Source organism: Somniosus microcephalus, chromosome 24, assembly GCF_052327205.1.
Source record: "Somniosus microcephalus isolate GS21.2 chromosome 24, FLI_Smic_1.0, whole genome shotgun sequence".
NCBI classification, from domain to species: Eukaryota; Metazoa; Chordata; class Chondrichthyes; order Squaliformes; family Somniosidae; genus Somniosus; species Somniosus microcephalus.
Window position 1 is genome coordinate 48,329,675 of NC_141010.1, and position 27,702 is coordinate 48,357,376.

The window sequence follows — 27,702 nt, forward strand, 5'->3', positions numbered from 1 at the left end:
TAACACTGCACTGTAACACATACTGTGACTGGTATAACACACTGCATTGTAACACGTACTGTGACTGGTATAACACACTGCACTGTAACACATACTGTGACTGGTATAACACTGCACTGTAACACAGACTGTGACTGGTATATCAGACTGCACTGTAACATGTACTGTGACCAGTATAACACACTGCACTGTAACACGTACAGTGTCTGGTATAACACACTGCACTGTAACACATACTGTGACTGGTATAACACACAGCACTGTAACACGTACTGTGACGGGTACAACACACTGCACTTTAACACGTACTGTGACTGGTATAACACACTGCACTGTAACACGTACTGTGACAGGTATAACACACTGCACTGTAACACGTACTGTGACAGGGATAACACACTGCACTGTAACACATACTGTGCATGGTATAACACACTGCACTGTAACACGTACTGTGAGTGGTATAGCACACTGCACTGTAACACGTACTGTGACTTGTATAACACACTGCACTGTAACACGTACTGTAACTGGTATAACACACTGCACTGTAACACACACAGTGACTGGTATAACACACTGCACTGTAACACGTGCAGTGACTGGTATAACACACTGCACTGTAACACGTGCTGTGACTGGTGTAACACACGGCACCATAACACATACTGTGACTGGTATAACACACTGCACTGTAAAACGTACGGTGACTGGTATAACACACTGCACTGTAACACATACAGTGACGGGTATAACACACTGCACTGTAACACATACTGTGACTGTTATAACACGCTGCACTGTAACACATACTATAACTGGTATAACACACTGCACTTTAACACGTACTGTGACTGGTAAAACACACAGCACTGTAACACGTACTGTGACAGGTATAACACACTGCACTGTAAAATGTACTGTGACTGGTATAACACACTGCACTGTAACACATACTGTGAATGGTATAACACGCTGCACTGTAACACATACTATGATTGGTGTAACACACTGCAATGTAACACGTACTGTGACAGGTGTAAAACACTGCACTGTAACACGTACTGTGACTGGTGTAACACACTACACTGTAACATGTACTGTGACTGGGATAACACACTGCACTGCAACACGTACTGTGACTGGTATAACACGCTGCACTGTAACACATACTATGACTGGCATAACACACTGCACTGTAACACGTGCTGTGACTGGTATAACACACGGCACTTTAACAGGTACTGTGACTGGTATAACACACTACACTGTAACACGTACTGTGACAGGTATAAAACACTGCACTGTAACAAGTACTGTGACTGGTATAACACACTGCACTGTAACACGTACTGTGACAGCTATAACACACTGCAGTGTAACACGTACTGTGACTGGTATAACACACTGCACTGTAACATGCACTGTGATAGGTATAACACACTGCACTGTAACACGTACTGTGACTGGTGTAACACACTGCACTGTAACACATACTGTGACTGGTATAACACACTGCACTGTAACACGTACTGCGACTGGTATAACACACTGCACTGTAACACGTACAGTGGCTAGTATAACACACTGCACTGTAACACGTGCAGTGACTGGTATAACACACTGCACTGTAACACGTGCTGTGACTGGTGTAACACACTGCACCATAACAAATACTGTGACTGGTATAACACACTGCACTGTAACACGTACGGTGACTGGTATAACACACTGCACTGTAACACATACTGTGACGGGTATAACACACTGCACTGTAACACATACTGTGACTGTTATAACACGCTGCACTGTAACACATACTATAACTGGTATAACACACTGCACTTTAACACGTACTGTGACTGGTGTAACACACTGCACTGTAACATGTACTGTGACTGGTATAACACACTGCACTGTAACACGTACTGTGACTGGTATAACACACTGCACTGTAACACGTACTGTCACAGGTATAACACACTGCACTGTAAAATGTACTGTGACTGGTATAACACACTGCACTGTAACACATACTGTGAATGGTATAACACGCTGCACTGTAACACATACTATGATTGGTGTAACACACTGCAATGTAACACGTACTGTGACAGGTATAAAACACTGCACTGTAACACGTACTGTGACTGGTATAACACACTGCACTGTAACACGTACTGTGACAGCTATAACACACTGCATTGTAACACGTACTGTGACTGGTATAACACACTGCACTGTAACATGTACTGTGATAGGTATAACACACTGCACTGTAACACGTACTGTGACTGGTATAACACACTGCACTGTAACACATACTGTGACTGGTATAACACACTGCAGTGTAACATGTACTGTGACTGGTATAACACACTGCACTGTAACACGTACTGTGACAGGTATAACACACTGCACTGTAACACGTACTGTGACTGGTATAACACACTGCACTGTAACACGTACCGTGACTGGTATAACAAACTGCACTGTAACACATACTATGACTGGCATAACACACTGCACTGTAACACATACTATAACTGGTATAACACACTGCCCTGTAACACATACTGTGACTGGTATAACACACTGCACTGTAACACGTACTGTGACTGGTATAACACACTGCAATGTAACACATACTGTGACTGGTATAACACACTGCAATGCCACACGTACTGTGACTGGTATAACAAACTGCATTGTAACACGTACTGTGACTGGTATAACACACTGCACTGTAACACATACTGTGAGTGGTATAACGCACTACACTGTAACACGTACTGTGACTTGTATAACACACTGCACTGTAACACGTACTGTGACTGGTATAACACACTGCACTGTAACACGTACAGTGACTGGAATAAAACACTGCACTGTGACACGTACGGTGACTGGTATAACACACTGCACTGTAACACATACTGTGACGGGTATAACACTCTGCACTGTAACACATACTGTGACTGGTATAACACGCTGCACTGTAACACATACTATGACTGGTATAACACACTGCACTGTAACACGTACTGTGACGGGTATAACACACTGCACTGTAACACGTACTGTGACTGGTATAACACACTGCACTGTAACATGTACTGTGACTGGTATAACACACTGCATTGTAACACATACTGTGACTGGTATAACACACTGCACTGTAACACGTACTGTGACTGGTATAACACACTGCACTGTAACACGTACAGTGACTGGCATAACACACTGCACTGTAACACGTACTGTGACTGGTATAACACACTGCACTGTAACACGTACAGTGGCTAGTATAACACTGCACTGTAACACGTGCAGTGACTGGTATAACACACTGCACTGTAACACGTGCTGTGACTGGTGTAACACACTGCACTGTAACACATACTGTGACGGGTATAACACACTGCACTGTAACACATACTGTGACTGGTATAACACGCTGCACTGTAACACATACTATGACTGGTATAACACACAGCACTGTAACACGTACTGTGACGGGTATAAAACACTGCACTGTAACACGTACTTTGACTGGTATAGAACACTGCACTGTAACACATACTGTGAATGGTATAACACACTGCACTGTAACACCTACTATGATTGGTATAACACACTGCACTGTAACACGTACTGTGACAGGTATAACACACTGCACTGTATCACGTACAGTGACTGGTATAACACACTACACTGTAACATGTACTGTGACTGGTATAACACACTGCACTGTAACACGAACAGTGACTTCTATAGCACACTGCACTGCAACACGTACTGTGACTGGTATAACACACTGCACTGTAACACGTACCGTGACTGGTATAACACACTGCTCTGTAACAGGTACTGTGACTGGTATAACACATTGCACTGTAACACGTACTGTGACAGGTATAACACACTGCACTGTAACACGTACTGTGACTGGTATAACACACTGCACTGTAAAACGTACTGTGACAGGTATAACACACTGCACTGTAACACGTACTGTGACAGGTATAACACACTGCACTGTAACACGTACTGTGACTGGTATAACACACTGCACTGTAACACGAACTGTGACTGGTTTAACACACTGCACTGTAACACGTACTGTGACTGGTTTAACACACTGCACTGTAACACGTACTGTGACTGGTATAACACACTGCACTGTAAAACGTACTGTGACTGGTATAACACACTGCACTGTAACACGAACTGTGACTGGTATAACACACTGCACTGTAACACGTACTGTGACTGGTATAACACACTGCACTGTAACACACACTGTGATTGGTATAACACACTGCACTGTAACATGTACTGTGACTGGTATAACACACTGCACTGTAACACGTACTGTGACTGGTATAACACACTGCACTGTAACACGTACAGTGACTGGTATAACACACTGCACTGTAACACGTACTGTGACTGGTATAACACACTGCACTGTAACACGTAATGTGACTCATATAACACACTGCAATGTAACACGTACTGTGACTGGTATAACACACTGCAGTGTAACACATACTGCGACTGGTATAACACACTGCACTGTAACACGTACTGTGACTGGTATGACACACTGCACTGTAACATGTACTGTGACTGGTATAACACACTGCATTGTAACACATACTGTGACTGGTATAACACACTGCACTGTAACACGTACTGTTACTGGTATAACACACTGCACTGTAACACGTACAGTGACTGGTATAACACACTGCACTGTAACACGTACTGTGACTGGTATAACACATTGCACTGTAACACGTACTGTGACTCGTATAACACACTACACTGTAACACGTACTGTGACTGGTATAACACACTGCACTGTAACACATACTGTGACTGGTATAACACACTGCACTGTAACACGTACTGTGACTGGTATAACACACTGCACTGTAAAATGTGCTGTGACTGGTATAACACGCTGCACTGTAACACGTACTGTGACTGGTATAACACACTGCACTGTAACACGTACTGTGACTGGTATAACACACTGCACTGTAACACGTACAGTGACTGGTATAACACACTACACTGTAACACGTACTGTGACTGGTATAACACACTGCACTGTAACACATACTGTGACAGGTATAACACACTGCACTGTAACACGTACTGTGACTGGTATAACACACTGCACTGTAACACACACTGTGATTGGTATAACACACTGCACTGTAACATGTACTGTGACTGGTATAACACACTGCACTGTAACACGTACTGTGACTGGTATAACACACTGCACTGTAACACGTACAGTGACTGGTATAACACACTGCACTGTAACACGTACTGTGACTGGTATAACACACTGCACTGTAACACGTAATGTGACTCATATAACACACTGCAATGTAACACGTACTGTGACTGGTATAACACACTGCAGTGTAACACATACTGCGACTGGTATAACACACTGCACTGTAACACGTACTGTGACTGGTATGACACACTGCACTGTAACATGTACTGTGACTGGTATAACACACTGCATTGTAACACATACTGTGACTGGTATAACACACTGCACTGTAACACGTACTGTTACTGGTATAACACACTGCACTGTAACACGTACAGTGACTGGTATAACACACTGCACTGTAACACGTACTGTGACTGGTATAACACATTGCACTGTAACACGTACTGTGACTCGTATAACACACTACACTGTAACACGTACTGTGACAGGTATAACACACTGCACTGTAACACGTACTGTGACTGGTATAACACACTGCACTGTAACATGTACTGTGTCTGGTATAACACACTGCACTGTAACACGTGCTGTGACAGGTATAACACACTGCACTGTAACACGTACTGTGACTGGTAGAACACACTGCACTGTAACACGTACTGTGACTGGTATAACACACTGCAATGTAACACGTACTGTGACTGGTATAACACACTGCACTGTAACACGTGCTGTGACAGGTATAACACACTGCACTGTAACACGCACTGTGACAGGTATAACACACTGCACTGTAACACGTACTGTGACTGGTATAACACACTGCACTGTAACACGTGCTGTGACAGGTATAACACACTGCACTGTAACACGTACTGTGACTGGTATAACACACTGCACTGTAACACGTACTGTGACTGGTACAACACACTGCACTGTAACACGCACTATGACAGGTATAACACACTGCACTGTAACACGTACTGTGACAGGTATAACACACTGCACTGTAACACGTACTGTGTCTGGTATAACACACTGCACTGTAACACGTACTGTGACAGGTATAACACACTGCACTGTAACATGTACTGTGACTGGTATAACACACTGCACTGTAACACGTGCTGTGACTGGTATAACACACTGCACTGTAACACGTACTGTGACTGGTATAACACACTGCACTGTAACACGTACTGTGTCTGGTATAACACACTGCACTGTAACATGTACTGTGACAGGTATAACACACTGCACTGTAACATGTACTGTGACTGGTATAACACACTGCACTGTAACACGTGCTGTGACTGGTATAACACACTGCAATGTAACACGTACTGTGACTGGTATAACACACTGCACTGTAACACGTACTGTGACTGAAATAACACACTGCACTGTAACACATACTGTGACTGGTATAACACACTGCACTGTAACACGTACTGTGACTGGTATAACACACTGCACTGTAACACGCACTGTGACAGGTATAACACACTGCACTGTAACACGTACTGTGACTGGTATAACACACTGCACTGTAACACGCACTGTGACAGGTATAACACACTGCACTGTAACACGTACTGTGACTGGTATAACACACTGCACTGTAACACGTACTGTGACTGGTATAACACACTGCACTGTAACACGTACTGTGACTGGTATAACACACTGCACTGTAACACGTACTGTGTCTGGTATAACACACTGCACTGTAACAAGTACTGTGACTGGGATAACACACTGCACTGCAACACGTACTGTGACTGGTATAACACGCTGCACTGTAACACATACTATGACTGGCATAACACACTGCACTGTAACACGTGCTGTGACTGGTATAACACACGGCACTTTAACAGGTACTGTGACTGGTATAACACACTACACTGTAACACGTACTGTGACAGGTATAAAACACTGCACTGTAACAAGTACTGTGACTGGTATAACACACTGCACTGTAACACGTACTGTGACAGCTATAACACACTGCAGTGTAACACGTACTGTGACTGGTATAACACACTGCACTGTAACATGCACTGTGATAGGTATAACACACTGCACTGTAACACGTACTGTGACTGGTGTAACACACTGCACTGTAACACATACTGTGACTGGTATAACACACTGCACTGTAACACGTACTGCGACTGGTATAACACACTGCACTGTAACACGTACAGTGGCTAGTATAACACACTGCACTGTAACACGTGCAGTGACTGGTATAACACACTGCACTGTAACACGTGCTGTGACTGGTGTAACACACTGCACCATAACAAATACTGTGACTGGTATAACACACTGCACTGTAACACGTACGGTGACTGGTATAACACACTGCACTGTAACACATACTGTGACGGGTATAACACACTGCACTGTAACACATACTGTGACTGTTATAACACGCTGCACTGTAACACATACTATAACTGGTATAACACACTGCACTTTAACACGTACTGTGACTGGTGTAACACACTGCACTGTAACATGTACTGTGACTGGTATAACACACTGCACTGTAACACGTACTGTGACTGGTATAACACACTGCACTGTAACACGTACTGTCACAGGTATAACACACTGCACTGTAAAATGTACTGTGACTGGTATAACACACTGCACTGTAACACATACTGTGAATGGTATAACACGCTGCACTGTAACACATACTATGATTGGTGTAACACACTGCAATGTAACACGTACTGTGACAGGTATAAAACACTGCACTGTAACACGTACTGTGACTGGTATAACACACTGCACTGTAACACGTACTGTGACAGCTATAACACACTGCATTGTAACACGTACTGTGACTGGTATAACACACTGCACTGTAACATGTACTGTGATAGGTATAACACACTGCACTGTAACACGTACTGTGACTGGTATAACACACTGCACTGTAACACATACTGTGACTGGTATAACACACTGCAGTGTAACATGTACTGTGACTGGTATAACACACTGCACTGTAACACGTACTGTGACAGGTATAACACACTGCACTGTAACACGTACTGTGACTGGTATAACACACTGCACTGTAACACGTACCGTGACTGGTATAACAAACTGCACTGTAACACATACTATGACTGGCATAACACACTGCACTGTAACACATACTATAACTGGTATAACACACTGCCCTGTAACACATACTGTGACTGGTATAACACACTGCACTGTAACACGTACTGTGACTGGTATAACACACTGCAATGTAACACATACTGTGACTGGTATAACACACTGCAATGCCACACGTACTGTGACTGGTATAACAAACTGCATTGTAACACGTACTGTGACTGGTATAACACACTGCACTGTAACACATACTGTGAGTGGTATAACGCACTACACTGTAACACGTACTGTGACTTGTATAACACACTGCACTGTAACACGTACTGTGACTGGTATAACACACTGCACTGTAACACGTACAGTGACTGGAATAAAACACTGCACTGTGACACGTACGGTGACTGGTATAACACACTGCACTGTAACACATACTGTGACGGGTATAACACTCTGCACTGTAACACATACTGTGACTGGTATAACACGCTGCACTGTAACACATACTATGACTGGTATAACACACTGCACTGTAACACGTACTGTGACGGGTATAACACACTGCACTGTAACACGTACTGTGACTGGTATAACACACTGCACTGTAACATGTACTGTGACTGGTATAACACACTGCATTGTAACACATACTGTGACTGGTATAACACACTGCACTGTAACACGTACTGTGACTGGTATAACACACTGCACTGTAACACGTACAGTGACTGGCATAACACACTGCACTGTAACACGTACTGTGACTGGTATAACACACTGCACTGTAACACGTACAGTGGCTAGTATAACACACTGCACTGTAACACGTGCAGTGACTGGTATAACACACTGCACTGTAACACGTGCTGTGACTGGTGTAACACACTGCACTGTAACACATACTGTGACGGGTATAACACACTGCACTGTAACACATACTGTGACTGGTATAACACGCTGCACTGTAACACATACTATGACTGGTATAACACACAGCACTGTAACACGTACTGTGACGGGTATAAAACACTGCACTGTAACACGTACTTTGACTGGTATAGAACACTGCACTGTAACACATACTGTGAATGGTATAACACACTGCACTGTAACACCTACTATGATTGGTATAACACACTGCACTGTAACACGTACTGTGACAGGTATAACACACTGCACTGTATCACGTACAGTGACTGGTATAACACACTACACTGTAACATGTACTGTGACTGGTATAACACACTGCACTGTAACACGAACAGTGACTTCTATAGCACACTGCACTGCAACACGTACTGTGACTGGTATAACACACTGCACTGTAACACGTACCGTGACTGGTATAACACACTGCACTGTAACAGGTACTGTGACTGGTATAACACATTGCACTGTAACACGTACTGTGACAGGTATAACACACTGCACTGTAACACGTACAGTGACTGGTATAACACACTGCACTGTAACACGTACTGTGACTGGTATAACACACTGCACTGTAACACGTAATGTGACTCATATAACACACTGCAATGTAACACGTACTGTGACTGGTATAACACACTGCAGTGTAACACATACTGCGACTGGTATAACACACTGCACTGTAACACGTACTGTGACTGGTATGACACACTGCACTGTAACATGTACTGTGACTGGTATAACACACTGCATTGTAACACATACTGTGACTGGTATAACACACTGCACTGTAACACGTACTGTTACTGGTATAACACACTGCACTGTAACACGTACAGTGACTGGTATAACACACTGCACTGTAACACGTACTGTGACTGGTATAACACATTGCACTGTAACACGTACTGTGACTCGTATAACACACTACACTGTAACACGTACTGTGACTGGTATAACACACTGCACTGTAACACATACTGTGACTGGTATAACACACTGCACTGTAACACGTACTGTGACTGGTATAACACACTGCACTGTAAAATGTGCTGTGACTGGTATAACACGCTGCACTGTAACACGTACTGTGACTGGTATTACACACTGCACTGTAACACGTACAGTGACTGGTATAACACACTGCACTGTAACACATACTGTGACTGGTATAACACACTGCATTGTAACACGTACTGTGACTGGTATAACACACTGCACTGTAACACATACTGTGACTGGTATAACACTGCACTGTAACACATACTGTGACTGGTATATCACACTGCACTGTAACATGTACTGTGACCAGTATAACACACTGCACTGTAACACGTACAGTGTCTGGTATAACACACTGCACTGTAACACATACTGTGACTGGTATAACACACAGCACTGTAACACGTACTGTGACGGGTACAACACACTGCACTGTAACACGTACTGTGACTGGTATAACACACTGCACTGTAACACGTACTGTGACAGGTATAACACACTGCACTGTAACACGTACTGTGACAGGCATAACACACTGCACTGTAACACATACTGTGCATGGTATAACACGCTGCACTGTAACATGTACTGCGACTGGTACAACACACTGCACTGTAACACGTACAGTGACTTGTATAACACACTGCACTGCAACACGTACTGTGACTGGTATAACACGCTGCACTGTAACACATACTATTTCTGGTATAACACACTGCACTGTAACACGTGCTGTGACTGGTATAACACATTGCACTGTAACAGGTACTGTGACAGGTATAACACACTGCACTGTAACACGTACTGTGACTGGTATAACACACTGCACTGTAACACGTACAGTGACTGGTATAACACACTACACTGTAACACGTACTGTGACTGGTATAACACACTGCACTGTAACACATACTGTGACAGGTATAACACACTGCACTGTAACACGTACTGTGACTGGTATAACACACTGCACTGTAACACGTACTGTGACTGGTATAACACACTGCACTGTAACACGTACAGTGACTGGTATAACACACTGCACTGTAACACGTACTGTGACTGGTATAACACACTGCACTGTAACACGTAATGTGACTCATATAACACACTGCAATGTAACACGTACTGTGACTGGTATAACACACTGCAGTGTAACACATACTGCGACTGGTATAACACACTGCACTGTAACACGTACTGTGACTGGTATGACACACTGCACTGTAACATGTACTGTGACTGGTATAACACACTGCATTGTAACACATACTGTGACTGGTATAACACACTGCACTGTAACACGTACTGTTACTGGTATAACACACTGCACTGTAACACGTACAGTGACTGGTATAACACACTGCACTGTAACACGTACTGTGACTGGTATAACACATTGCACTGTAACACGTACTGTGACTCGTATAACACACTACACTGTAACACGTACTGTGACAGGTATAACACACTGCACTGTAACACGTACTGTGACTGGTATAACACACTGCACTGTAACATGTACTGTGTCTGGTATAACACACTGCACTGTAACACGTGCTGTGACAGGTATAACACACTGCACTGTAACACGTACTGTGACTGGTAGAACACACTGCACTGTAACACGTACTGTGACTGGTATAACACACTGCAATGTAACACGTACTGTGACTGGTATAACACACTGCACTGTAACACGTGCTGTGACAGGTATAACACACTGCACTGTAACACGCACTGTGACAGGTATAACACACTGCACTGTAACACGTACTGTGACTGGTATAACACACTGCACTGTAACACGTGCTGTGACAGGTATAACACACTGCACTGTAACACGTACTGTGACTGGTATAACACACTGCACTGTAACACGTACTGTGACTGGTACAACACACTGCACTGTAACACGCACTATGACAGGTATAACACACTGCACTGTAACACGTACTGTGACAGGTATAACACACTGCACTGTAACACGTACTGTGTCTGGTATAACACACTGCACTGTAACACATACTGTGACTGGTATAACACACTGCACTGTAACACGTACTGTGACTGGTATAACACACTGCACTGTAACACGCACTGTGACAGGTATAACACACTGCACTGTAACACGTACTGTGACTGGTATAACACACTGCACTGTAACACGCACTGTGACAGGTATAACACACTGCACTGTAACACGTACTGTGACTGGTATAACACACTGCACTGTAACACGTACTGTGACTGGTATAACACACTGCACTGTAACACGTACTGTGACTGGTATAACACACTGCACTGTAACACGTACTGTGACTGGTATAACACACTGCACTGTAACACGTACTGTGACTGGTATAACACACTGCACTGTAACACATACTGTGACGGGTATAACACACTGCACTGTAACATGTACTGTGACAGGTATAACACACTGCACTGTAACATGTACTGTGACTGGTATAACACACTGCACTGTAACACGTGCTGTGACTGGTATAACACACTGCAATGTAACACGTACTGTGACTGGTATAACACACTGCACTGTAACACGTACTGTGACTGAAATAACACACTGCACTGTAACACATACTGTGACTGGTATAACACACTGCACTGTAACACGTACTGTGACTGGTATAACACACTGCACTGTAACACGCACTGTGACAGGTATAACACACTGCACTGTAACACGTACTGTGACTGGTATAACACACTGCACTGTAACACGCACTGTGACAGGTATAACACACTGCACTGTAACACGTACTGTGACTGGTATAACACACTGCACTGTAACACGTACTGTGACTGGTATAACACACTGCACTGTAACACGTACTGTGACTGGTATAACACACTGCACTGTAACACGTACTGTGACTGGTATAACACACTGCACTGTAACACGTACTGTGACTGGTATAACACACTGCACTGTAACACATACTGTGACGGGTATAACACACTGCACTGTAACACGTACTGTGACTGGTACAACACACTGCACTGTAACACGTACTGTGACTGGTATAACACACTGCACTGTAACACGTACTGTGACGGGTATAACACACTGCACTGTAACACGTACTGTGACTGGTACAACACACTGCACTGTAACACGTACTGTGACTGGTATAACACACTGCACTGTAACACGTACTGTGACTGGTACAACACACTGCACTGTAACACGTACTGTGACTGGTATAACACACTGCACTGTAACACGTACTGTGACTGGTATAACACACTGCACTGTAACACGTACTGTGACTGGTATAACACACTGCACTGTAACACGCACTGTGACAGGTATAACACACTGCACTGTAACACGTACTGTGACAGGTATAACACACTGCACTGTAACACGTACTGTGACTGGTATAACACACTGCACTGTAACACGCACTATGACTGGTATAACACACTGCACTGTAACACATACTGTGATTGGTATAACACACTGCACTGTAACACGTACTGTGACTGGTATAACACACTGCACTGCAACATGTACTGTGTCTGGTATAACACACTGCACTGTAACACGTACTGTGACTGGTATAACACACTGCACTGTAACACGTACTGTGACTGGTATAACACACTGCACTGTAACACGTACTGTGACTGGTATAACACACTGCACTGTAACACGTACTGTGACTGGTATAACACACTGCACTGTAACATGTACTGTGTCTGGTATAACACACTGCACTGTAACACGTACTGTGACTGGTATAACACACTGCACTGTAACACGTACAGTGACAGGTATAACACACTGCACTGTAACACATACTGTGACTGGTATAACACACTGCACTGTAACATGTACTGTGTCTGGTATAACACACTGCACTGTAACACGTACTGTGACTGGTATAACACACTGCACTGTAACACGTACAGTGACAGGTATAACACACTGCACTGTAACACATACTGTGACAGGTATAACACACTGCACTGTAACACATACTGTGACTGGTATAACACACTGCACTGTAACACGTACTGTGACTGGTATAACACACTGCACTGTAACAGGTACTGTGACTGGTATAACACACTGCACTGTAACACATACTGTGACTGGTATAACACACTGCACTGTAACACGTACTGTGACTGGTATAACACACTGCACTGTAACACGTACTGTGACTGGTATAACACACTGCACTGTAACAGGTACTGTGACTTGTATAACACACTGCACTGTAACACATACTGTGACTGGTATAACACACTGCACTGTAACACATACTGTGACTGGTATAACACACTGCACTGTAACACGTACTGTGACTGGTATAACACACTGCACTGTAACACGTACTGTGACAGGTAAAACACACTGCACTGTAACACGTACTGTGACTGGTATAACACACTGCACTGTAACACATACTGTGACTGGTATAACACACTTCACTGTAACACATACTGTGACAGGTATAACACACTGCACTGTAACACGTACTGTGACTGGTATAACACACTGCACTGTAACACGTACTGTGACTGGTATAACACACTGCACTGTAACACATACTGTGACTGGTATAACACACTGCACTGTAACACATACTGTGACTGGTATAACACACTGCACTGTAACACGTACTGTGACTGGTATAACACACTGCACTGTAACACATACTGTGACTGGTATAACACACTGCACTGTAACACGTACTGTGACTGGTATAACACACTGCACTGTAACACATACTGTGACTGGTATAACACACTGCACTGTAACACATACTGTGACTGGTATAACACACTGCACTGTAACACGCACTGTGACTGGTATAACACACTGCACTGTAACACATACTGTGACTTGTATAACACACTGCACTGTAACACATACTGTGACTGGTATAACACACTGCACTGTAACACATACTGTGACTGGTATAACACACTGCACTGTAACACATACTGTGACTGGTATAACACACTGCACTGTAACACATACTGTGACTGGTATAACACACTGCACTGTAACACGCACTGTGACTGGTATAACACACTGCACTGTAACACATACTGTGACTTGTATAACACACTGCACTGTAACACATACTGTGACTGGTATAACACACTGCACTGTAACACGTACTGTGACTGGTATAACACACTGCACTGTAACACGCACTGTGACAGGTATAACACACTGCACTGTAACACATACTGTGACTTGTATAACACACTGCACTGTAACACGTACTGTGACTGGTATAACACACTGCACTGTAACACGTACTGTGACTGGTATAACACACTGCACTGTAACACGTACTGTGACAGGTATAACACACTGCACTGTAACACGCACTGTGACTTGTATAACACACTGCACTGTAACACGTACTGTGACTGGTATAACACACTGCACTGTAACACGTACTGTGACTGGTATAACACACTGCACTGTAACACGTACTGTGACTGGTATAACACACTGCACTGTAACACGTACTGTGACTGGTATAACACACTGCACTGTAACACATACTGTGACTGGTACAACACACTGCACTGTAACACGTACTGTGACAGGTATAACACACTGCACTGTAACACGTACTGTGACAGGTATAACACACTGCACTGCAACACGTACTGTGACTGGTATAACACACTGCACTGTAACACGTACTGTGACTGGTATAACAAACTGCACTGTAACACGTACTGTGACTGGTATAACACACTGCACTGTAACACGTACTGTGACTGGTATAACAAACTGCACTGTAACACGTACTGTGACTGGTATAACACACTGCACTGTAACACGTACTGTGACTGGTATAACAAACTGCACTGTAACACGTACTGTGACTGGTATAACACACTGCACTGTAACACGTACTGTGACTGGTATAACACACTGCACTGTAACACATACTGTGACGGGTATAACACACTGCACTGTAACACATACTGTGACTGGTATAACACACTGCACTGTAACACGTACTGTGACTGGTATAACACACTGCAATGTAACACGTACTGTGACTGGTATAACACACTGCACTGTAACACATACTGTGACGGGTATAACACACTGCACTGTAACACGTACTGTGACTGGTATAACACACTGCAATGTAACACGTACTGTGACTGGTACAACACACTGCACTGTAACACGTACTGTGACGGGTATAACACACTGCACTGTAACACATACTGTGACTGGTATAACACACTGCACTGTAACACGTACTGTGACTGGTATAACACACTGCACTGTAACACGTACTGTGACTGGTATAACACACTGCACTGTAACACGTACTGTGACAGGTATAACACACTGCACTGTAACACGTACTGTGACTGGTATAACACACTGCACTGTAACACATACTGTGACTGGTATAACACACTGCACTGTAACACGTACTGTGACTGGTATAACACACTGCACTGTAACACGTACTGTGACTGGTATAACACACTGCACTGTAACACATACTGTGACTGGTATAACACACTTCACTGTAACACGTACTGTGACAGGTATAACACACTGCACTGTAACACGTACTGTGACTGGTATAACACACTGCACTGTAACACGTACTGTGACTGGTATAACACACTGCACTGTAACACATACTGTGACTCGTATAACACACTGCACTGTAACACGTACTGTGACTGGTATAACACACTGCACTGTAACATGTACTGTGACTGGTATAACACACTGCACTGTAACACGCACTGTGACAGGTATAACACACTGCACTGTAACACATACTGTGACAGGTATAACACACTGCACTGTGACAGGTATAACACACTGCACTGTAACACATACTGTGACTGGTATAACACACTGCACTGTAACACATACTGTGACTGGTATAACACACTGCACTGTAACACGTACTGTGACTGGTATAACACACTGCACTGTAACACTTACTGTGACTGGTATAACACACTGCACTGTAACACATACTGTGACTGGTATAACACACTGCACTGTAACACGTACTGTGACTGGTATAACACACTGCACTGTAACACATACTGTGACTGGTATAACACACTGCACTGTAACACGTACAGTGACTGGTATAACACACTGCATTGTAACACATACTGTGACTGGTATAACACATTGCACTGTAACACGTACAGTGACTGGTATAACACACTGCACTGTAACACGTACTGTGACTGGTATAACACACTGCACTGTAACACGTACTGTGACAGGTATAACACACTGCACTGTAACACGTACTGTGACTGGTATAACACACTGCACTGTAACACGTACTGTGACTGGTATAACACACTGCACTGTAACACGTACTGTGACTGGTATAACACACTGCACTGTAACACGTACTGTGACAGGTATAACACACTGCACTGTAACACGTACTGTGACTGGTATAACACACTGCACTGTAACACGTACTGTGACTGGTATAACACACTGCACTGTAACACATACTGTGACGGGTATAACACACTGCACTGTAACACGTACTGTGACTGGTACAACACACTGCACTGTAACACGTACTGTGACTGGTATAACACACTGCACTGTAACACATACTGTGACGGGTATAACACACTGCACTGTAACACGTACTGTGACTGGTACAACACACTGCACTGTAACACGTACTGTGACTGGTATAACACACTGCACTGTAACACGTACTGTGACTGGTACAATACACTGCACTGTAACACGTACTGTGACTGGTATAACACACTGCACTGTAACACGTACTGTGACTGGTACAACACACTGCACTGTAACACGTACTGTGACAGGTATAACACACTGCACTGTAACACGTACTGTGACTGGTATAACACACTGCACTGTAACACGCACTATGACTGGTATAACACACTGCACTGTAACACATACTGTGATTGGTATAACACACTGCACTGTAACACGTACTGTGACTGGTATAACACACTGCACTGCAACATGTACTGTGTCTGGTATAACACACTGCACTGTAACACGTACTGTGACTGGTATAACACACAGCACTGTAACACGTACTGTGACTGGTATAACACACTGCACTGCAACACGTACTGTGTCTGGTATAACACACTGCACTGTAACACGTACTGTGACTGGTATAACACACTGCACTGCAACATGTACTGTGTCTGGTATAACACACTGCACTGTAACACGTACTGTGACTGGTATAACACACAGCACTGTAACACGTACTGTGACTGGTATAACACACTGCACTGTAACACGTACTGTGACTGGTATAACACACTGCACTGTAACACGTACTGTGACTGGTATAACACACCGCACTGTAACACGTACTGTGACTGGTACAACACACCGCACTGTAACATGTACTGTGTCTGGTATAACACACTGCACTGTAACACGTACTGTGACTGGTATAACACACTGCACTGTAACACGTACAGTGACAGGTATAACACACTGCACTGTAACACATACCGTGACTGGTATAACACACTGCACTGTAACATGTACTGTGTCTGGTATAACACACTGCACTGTAACACGTACTGTGACTGGTATAACACACTGCACTGTAACACGTACAGTGACAGGTATAACACACTGCACTGTAACACATACTGTGACAGGTATAACACACTGCACTGTAACACATACTGTGACTGGTATAACACACTGCACTGTAACACGTACTGTGACTGGTATAACACACTGCACTGTAACAGGTACTGTGACTGGTATAACACACTGCACTGTAACACATACTGTGACTGGTATAACACACTGCACTGTAACACATACTGTGACTGGTATAACACACTGCACTGTAACACGTACTGTGACTGGTATAACACACTGCACTGTAACAGGTACTGTGACTTGTATAACACACTGCACTGTAACACATACTGTGACTGGTATAACACACTGCACTGTAACACATACTGTGACTGGTATAACACACTGCACTGTAACACGTACTGTGACTGGTATAACACACTGCACTGTAACACGTACTGTGACAGGTAAAACACACTGCACTGTAACACGTACTGTGACTGGTATAACACACTGCACTGTAACACGTACAGTGACTGGTATAACACACTGCACTGTAACACATATTGTGACTGGTATAACACGCTGCACTGTAACACGTACTGTGACTGGTATAACACACTGCACTGTAACACATACTGTGACTGGTATAACACACTGCACTGTAACACGTACAGTGACTTGTATAACACACTGCACTGTAACACATACTGTGACTGGTATAACACACTGCACTGTAACACGCACTGTGACAGGTATAACACTGCACTGTAACATGTACTGTGACTGGTATAACACACTGCAATGTAACACGTACTGTGACTGGTATAACACACTGCACTGTAACACGTACTGTGACTGGTATAACACACTGCACTGTAACACGTACTGTGACTGGTATAACACACTGCACTGTAACACATACTGTGACTGGTATAACACACTGCACTGTAACACGTACTGTGACTGGTATAACACACTGCACTGTAACACGTACAGTGACTTGTATAACACACTGCACTGTAACACATACTGTGACTGGTATAACACACTGCACTGTAAAACATACTGTGACTGGTATAACACACTGCACTGTAACACATACTGTGACTGGTATAACACACTGCACTGTAACACGTACTGTGACTGGTATAACACACTGCACTGTAACACGTACTGTGACTGGTATAACACACTGCACTGTAACACATACTGTGACTGGTATAACACACTGCACTGTAACACGTACTGTGACTGGTATAACACACTGCACTGTAACACGTACAGTGACTTGTATAACACACTGCACTGTAACACATACTGTGACTGGTATAACACACCACTGTAAAACATACTGTGACTGGTATAACACACTGCACTTTAACACATACTGTGACTGGTATAACACACTGCACTGTAAAACATACTGTGACAGGTATAACACACTGCACTGTAACACGTACTGTGACTGGTATAACACACTGCACTGTAACACATACTGTGACTGGTATAACACACTGCACTGTAACACGTACAGTGACTTGTATAACACACTGCACTGTAACACATACTGTGACTGGTATAACACACTGCACTGTAACACATACTGTGACTGGTATAACACACTGCACTGTAACACGTACTGTGACTGGTATAACACACTGCACTGTAACACGTACTGTGACTGGTATAACACACTGCACTGTAACACGTACTGTGACTGGTATAACACACTGCACTGTAACACATACTGCGACTGGTATAACACACTGCACTGTAACACGTACTGTGACTGGTATAACACACTGCACTGTAACACATACTGTGACTGGTATAACACACTGCACTGTAACACGTACTGTGACTGGTATAACACACTGCACTGTAACACGTACTGTGACTGGTATAACACACTGCACTGTAACACATACTGTGACGGGTATAACACACTGCACTGTAACACGTACTGTGACTGGTACAACACACTGCACTGTAACACGTACTGTGACTGGTATAACACACTGCACTGTAACACGTACTGTGACTGGTACAACACACTGCACTGTAACACGTACTGTGACAGGTATAACACACTGCACTGTAACACGTACTGTGACTGGTATAACACACTGCACTGTAACACGTACTGTGACTGGTATAACACACTGCACTGTAACACGTACTGTGACTGGTATAACACACTGCACTGTAACACGTACTGTGACTGGTATAACACACTGCACTGTAACACGTACTGTGACTGGTATAACACACTGCACTGTAACACGTACTGTGACAGGTATAACACACTGCACTGTAACACGTACTGTGACTGGTATAACACACTGCACTGTAACACGTACTGTGACTGGTATAACACACTGCACTGCAACACGTACTGTGACTGGTATAACACACTGCACTGTAACACGTACTGTGACTGGTATAACACACTGCACTGTAACACGTACTGTGACTGGTATAACACACTGCACTGTAACACATACTGTGACGGGTATAACACACTGCACTGTAACGTACTGTGACTGGTACAACACACTGCACTGTAACACGTACTGTGACTGGTATAACACACTGCACTGTAACACGCACTGTGACAGGTATAACACACTGCACTGTAACTCGTACTGTGACAGGTATAACACACTGCACTGTAACACGTACTGTGACTGGTATAACACACTGCACTGTAACACGCACTATGACTGGTATAACACACTGCACTGTAACACATACTGTGATTGGTATAACACACTGCACTGTAACACGTACTGTGACTGGTATAACACACTGCACTGCAACATGTACTGTGTCTGGTATAACACACTGCACTGTAACACGTACTGTGACTGGTATAACACACAGCACTGTAACACGTACTGTGACTGGTATAACACACTGCACTGTAACACGTACTGTGACTGGTATAACACACTGCACTGTAACACGTACTGTGACTGGTATAACACACTGCACTGTAACACGTACTGTGACTGGTATAACACACTGCACTGTAACATGTACTGTGTCTGGTATAACACACTGCACTGTAACACGTACTGTGACTGGTATAACACACTGCACTGTAACACGTACAGTGACTTGTATAACACACTGCACTGTAACACGTACTGTGACTGGTATAACACACTGCACTGCAACACGTACTGTGACTGGTATAACACACTGCACTGTAACACGTACTGTGACTGGTATAACACACTGCACTGTAACACATACTGTGACGGGTATAACACACTGCACTGTAACACGTACTGTGACTGGTATAACACACTGCACTGTAACACGTACTGTGACTGGTATAACACACTGCACTGTAACACGTACTGTGACTGGTATAACACACTGCACTGCAACACGTACTGTGACTGGTATAACACACTGCACTGTAACACGTACTGTGACTGGTATAACACACTGCACTGTAACACATACTGTGACGGGTATAACACACTGCACTGTAACACGTACTGTGACTGGTACAACACACTGCACTGTAACACGTTCTGTGACTGGTATAACACACTGCACTGTAACACATACTGTGACGGGTATAACACACTGCACTGTAACACGTACTGTGACTGGTATAACACACTGCACTGTAACACATACTGTGACTGGTATAACACACTGCACTGTAACACGTACTGTGACTGGTATAACACACTGCACTGTAACACGTACTGTGACTGGTATAACACACTGCACTGTAACACGTACTGTGACTGGTATAACACACTGCACTGTAACACATACTGCGACTGGTATAACACACTGCACTGTAACACGTACTGTGACTGGTATAACACACTGCACTGTAACACATACTGTGACTGGTATAACACACTGCACTGTAACACGTACTGTGACTGGTATAACACACTGCACTGTAACACGTACTGTGACTGGTATAACACACTGCACTGTAACACATACTGTGACGGGTATAACACACTGCACTGTAACACGTACTGTGACTGGTACAACACACTGCACTGTAACACGTACTGTGACTGGTATAACACACTGCACTGTAACACGTACTGTGACTGGTACAACACACTGCACTGTAACACGTACTGTGACAGGTATAACACACTGCACTGTAACACGTACTGTGACTGGTATAACACACTGCACTGTAACACGTACTGTGACTGGTATAACACACTGCACTGTAACACGTACTGTGACTGGTATAACACACTGCACTGTAACACGTACTGTGACTGGTATAACACACTGCACTGTAACACGTACTGTGACTGGTATAACACACTGCACTGTAACACGTACTGTGACAGGTATAACACACTGCACTGTAACACGTACTGTGACTGGTATAACACACTGCACTGTAACACGTACTGTGACTGGTATAACACACTGCACTGCAACACGTACTGTGACTGGTATAACACACTGCACTGTAACACGCACTGTGACAGGTATAACACACTGCACTGTAACACGTACTGTGACAGGTATAACACACTGCACTGTAACACGTACTGTGACTGGTATAACACACTGCACTGTAACACGCACTATGACTGGTATAACACACTGCACTGTAACACATACTGTGATTGGTATAACACACTGCACTGTAACACGTACTGTGACTGGTATAACACACTGCACTGCAACATGTACTGTGTCTGGTATAACACACTGCACTGTAACACGTACTGTGACTGGTATAACACACAGCACTGTAACACGTACTGTGACTGGTATAACACACTGCACTGCAACATGTACTGTGTCTGGTATAACACACTGCACTGTAACACGTACTGTGACTGGTATAACATACTGCACTGCAACATGTACTGTGTCTGGTATAACACACTGCACTGTAACACGTACTGTGACTGGTATAACACACAGCACTGTAACACGTACTGTGACTGGTATAACACACTGCACTGTAACACGTACTGTGACTGGTATAACACACTGCACTGTAACACGTACTGTGACTGGTATAACACACTGCACTGTAACACGTACTGTGACTGGTACAACACACCGCACTGTAACATGTACTGTGTCTGGTATAACACACTGCACTGTAACACGTACTGTGACTGGTATAACACACTGCACTGTAACACGTACAGTGACAGGTATAACACACTGCACTGTAACACATACTGTGACTGGTATAACACACTGCACTGTAACACGTACTGTGTCTGGTATAACACACTGCACTGTAACACGTACTGTGACTGGTATAACACACTGCACTGTAACACGTACAGTGACAGGTATAACACACTGCACTGTAACACATACTGTGACAGGTATAACACACTGCACTGTAACACATACTGTGACTGGTATAACACACTGCACTGTAACACGTACTGTGACTGGTATAACACACTGCACTGTAACAGGTACTGTGACTTGTATAACACACTGCACTGTAACACATACTGTGACTGGTATAACACACTGCACTGTAACACATACTGTGACTGGTATAACACACTGCACTGTAACACGTACTGTGACTGGTATAACACACTGCACTGTAACACGTACTGTGACAGGTAAAACACACTGCACTGTAACACGTACTGTGACTGGTATAACACACTGCACTGTAACACGTACTGTGACTGGTATAACACACTGCACTGTAACACGTACAGTGACTGGTATAACACACTGCACTGTAACACATATTGTGACTGGTATAACACGCTGCACTGTAACACGTACTGTGACTGGTATAACACACTGCACTGTAACACATACTGTGACTGGTATAACACACTGCACTGTAACACGTACAGTGACTTGTATAACACACTGCACTGTAACACATACTGTGACTGGTATAACACACTGCACTGTAACACGCACTGTGACAGGTATAACACTGCACTGTAACATGTACTGTGACTGGTATAACACACTGCACTGTAACACGTACTGTGACTGGTATAACACACTGCACTGTAACACGTACTGTGACTGGTATAACACACTGCACTGTAACACGTACTGTGACTGGTATAACACACTGCACTGTAACACGTACTGTGACTGGTATAACACACTGCACTGTAACACGTACTGTGACTGGTATAACACACTGCACTGTAACACGTACAGTGACTTGTATAACACACTGCACTGTAACACATACTGTGACTGGTATAACACACTGCACTGTAAAACATACTGTGACTGGTATAACACACTGCACTGTAACACGTACTGTGACTGGTATAACACACTGCACTGTAACACGTACTGTGACTGGTATAACACACTGCACTGTAACACGTACTGTGACTGGTATAACACACTGCACTGTAACACGTACAGTGACTTGTATAACACACTGCACTGTAACACGTACTGTGACTGGTATAACACACTGCACTGTAACACGTACTGTGACTGGTATAACACACTGCACTGTAACACATACTGTGACTGGTATAACACACTGCACTGTAACACGTACTGTGACTGGTATAACACACTGCACTGTAACACGTACAGTGACTGGTATAACACACTGCACTGTAACACGTACTGTGACTGGTATAACACACTGCACTGTAACACGTACTGTGACTGGTATAACACACTGCACTGTAACACGTACTGTGACTGGTATAACACACTGCACTGTAACACATACTGTGACTGGTATAACACACTGCACTGTAACACGTACTGTGACTGGTATAACACACTGCACTGTAACACGTACAGTGACTTGTATAACACACTGCACTGTAACACATACTGTGACTGGTATAACACACTGCACTGTAAAACATACTGTGACTGGTATAACACACTGCACTTTAACACATACTGTGACTGGTATAACACACTGCACTGTAAAACATACTGTGACTTGTATAACACACTGCACTGTAACACATACTGTGACTGGTATAACACACTGCACTGTAACATGCACTGTGACAGGTATAACACTCTGCACTGTAACACGTACAGTGACTGGTATAACACACTGCATTGTAACACATACTGTGACTGGTATAACACATTGCACTGTAACACGTACAGTGACTGGTATAACACACTGCACTGTAACACGTACTGTGACTGGTATAACACACTGCACTGTAACACGCACTGTGACAGGTATAACACACTGCACTGTAACACGTACTGTGACTGGTATAACACACTGCACTGTAACACGTACTGTGACTGGTATAACACACTGCACTGTAACACGTACTGTGACTGGTATAACACACTGCACTGTAACACGTACTGTGACTGGTATAACACACTGCACTGTAACACGTACTGTGACTGGTATAACACACTGCACTGTAACACGTACTGTGACTGGTATAACACACTGCACTGTAACACGCACTGTGACAGGTATAACACACTGCACTGTAACACGTACTGTGACTGGTATAACACACTGCACTGTAACACGTACTGTGACTGGTATAACACACTGCACTGTAACACGTACTGTGACTGGTATAACACACTGCACTGTAACACGTACTGTGACTGGTATAACACACTGCACTGTAACACGTACTGTGACTGGTATAACACACTGCACTGTAACACGTACAGTGACTTGTATAACACACTGCACTGTAACACATACTGTGACTGGTATAACACACTGCACTGTAACACGCACTGTGACAGGTACAACACACTGCACTGTAACACATACTGTGACTGGTATAACACACTGCACTGTAACACGTACTGTGACTGGTATAACACACTGCACTGTAACACGTACAGTGACTGGTATAACACACTGCACTGTAACACGTACTGTGACTGGTATAACACACTGCACTGTAACACATACTGTGACTGGTATAACACACTGCACTGTAACACGCACTGTGACTGGTATAACACACTGCACTGTAACACGTACTGTGACTGGTATAACACACTGCACTGTAACACGTACTGTGACTGGTATAACACACTGCACTGTAACACGTACTGTGACTGGTATAACACACTGCACTGTAACACATACTGTGACTGGTATAACACACTGCACTGTAACACGTACTGTGACTGGTATAACACACTGCACTGTAACACATACTGTGACTGGTATAACACACTGCACTGTAACACGTACTGTGACTGGTATAACACACTGCACTGTAACACGTACTGTGACTGGTATAACACACTGCACTGTAACACGTACTGTGACTGGTATAACACAAAGCACTGTAACACGTACTGTGACTGGTATAACACACTGCACTGTAACATGCACTGTGACTGGTATAACACACTGCACTGTAACACGTACTGTGACTGGTATAACACACTGCACTGTAACACATACTGTGACTGGTATAACACAAAGCACTGTAACACGTACTGTGACTGGTATAACACACTGCACTGTAACACGCACTGTGACTGGTATAACACACTGCACTGTAACACGTACTGTGACTGGTATAACACACTGCACTGTAACACGTACTGTGACTGGTATAACACACTGCACTGTAACACGTACAGTGACTTGTATAACACACTGCACTGTAACACGTACTGTGACTGGTATAACACACTGCACTGTAACACGCACTGTGACTGATATAACACACTGCACTGTAACACGTACTGTGACAGCTATAACACACTGCAGTGTAACACGTACTGTGACAGCTATAACACACTG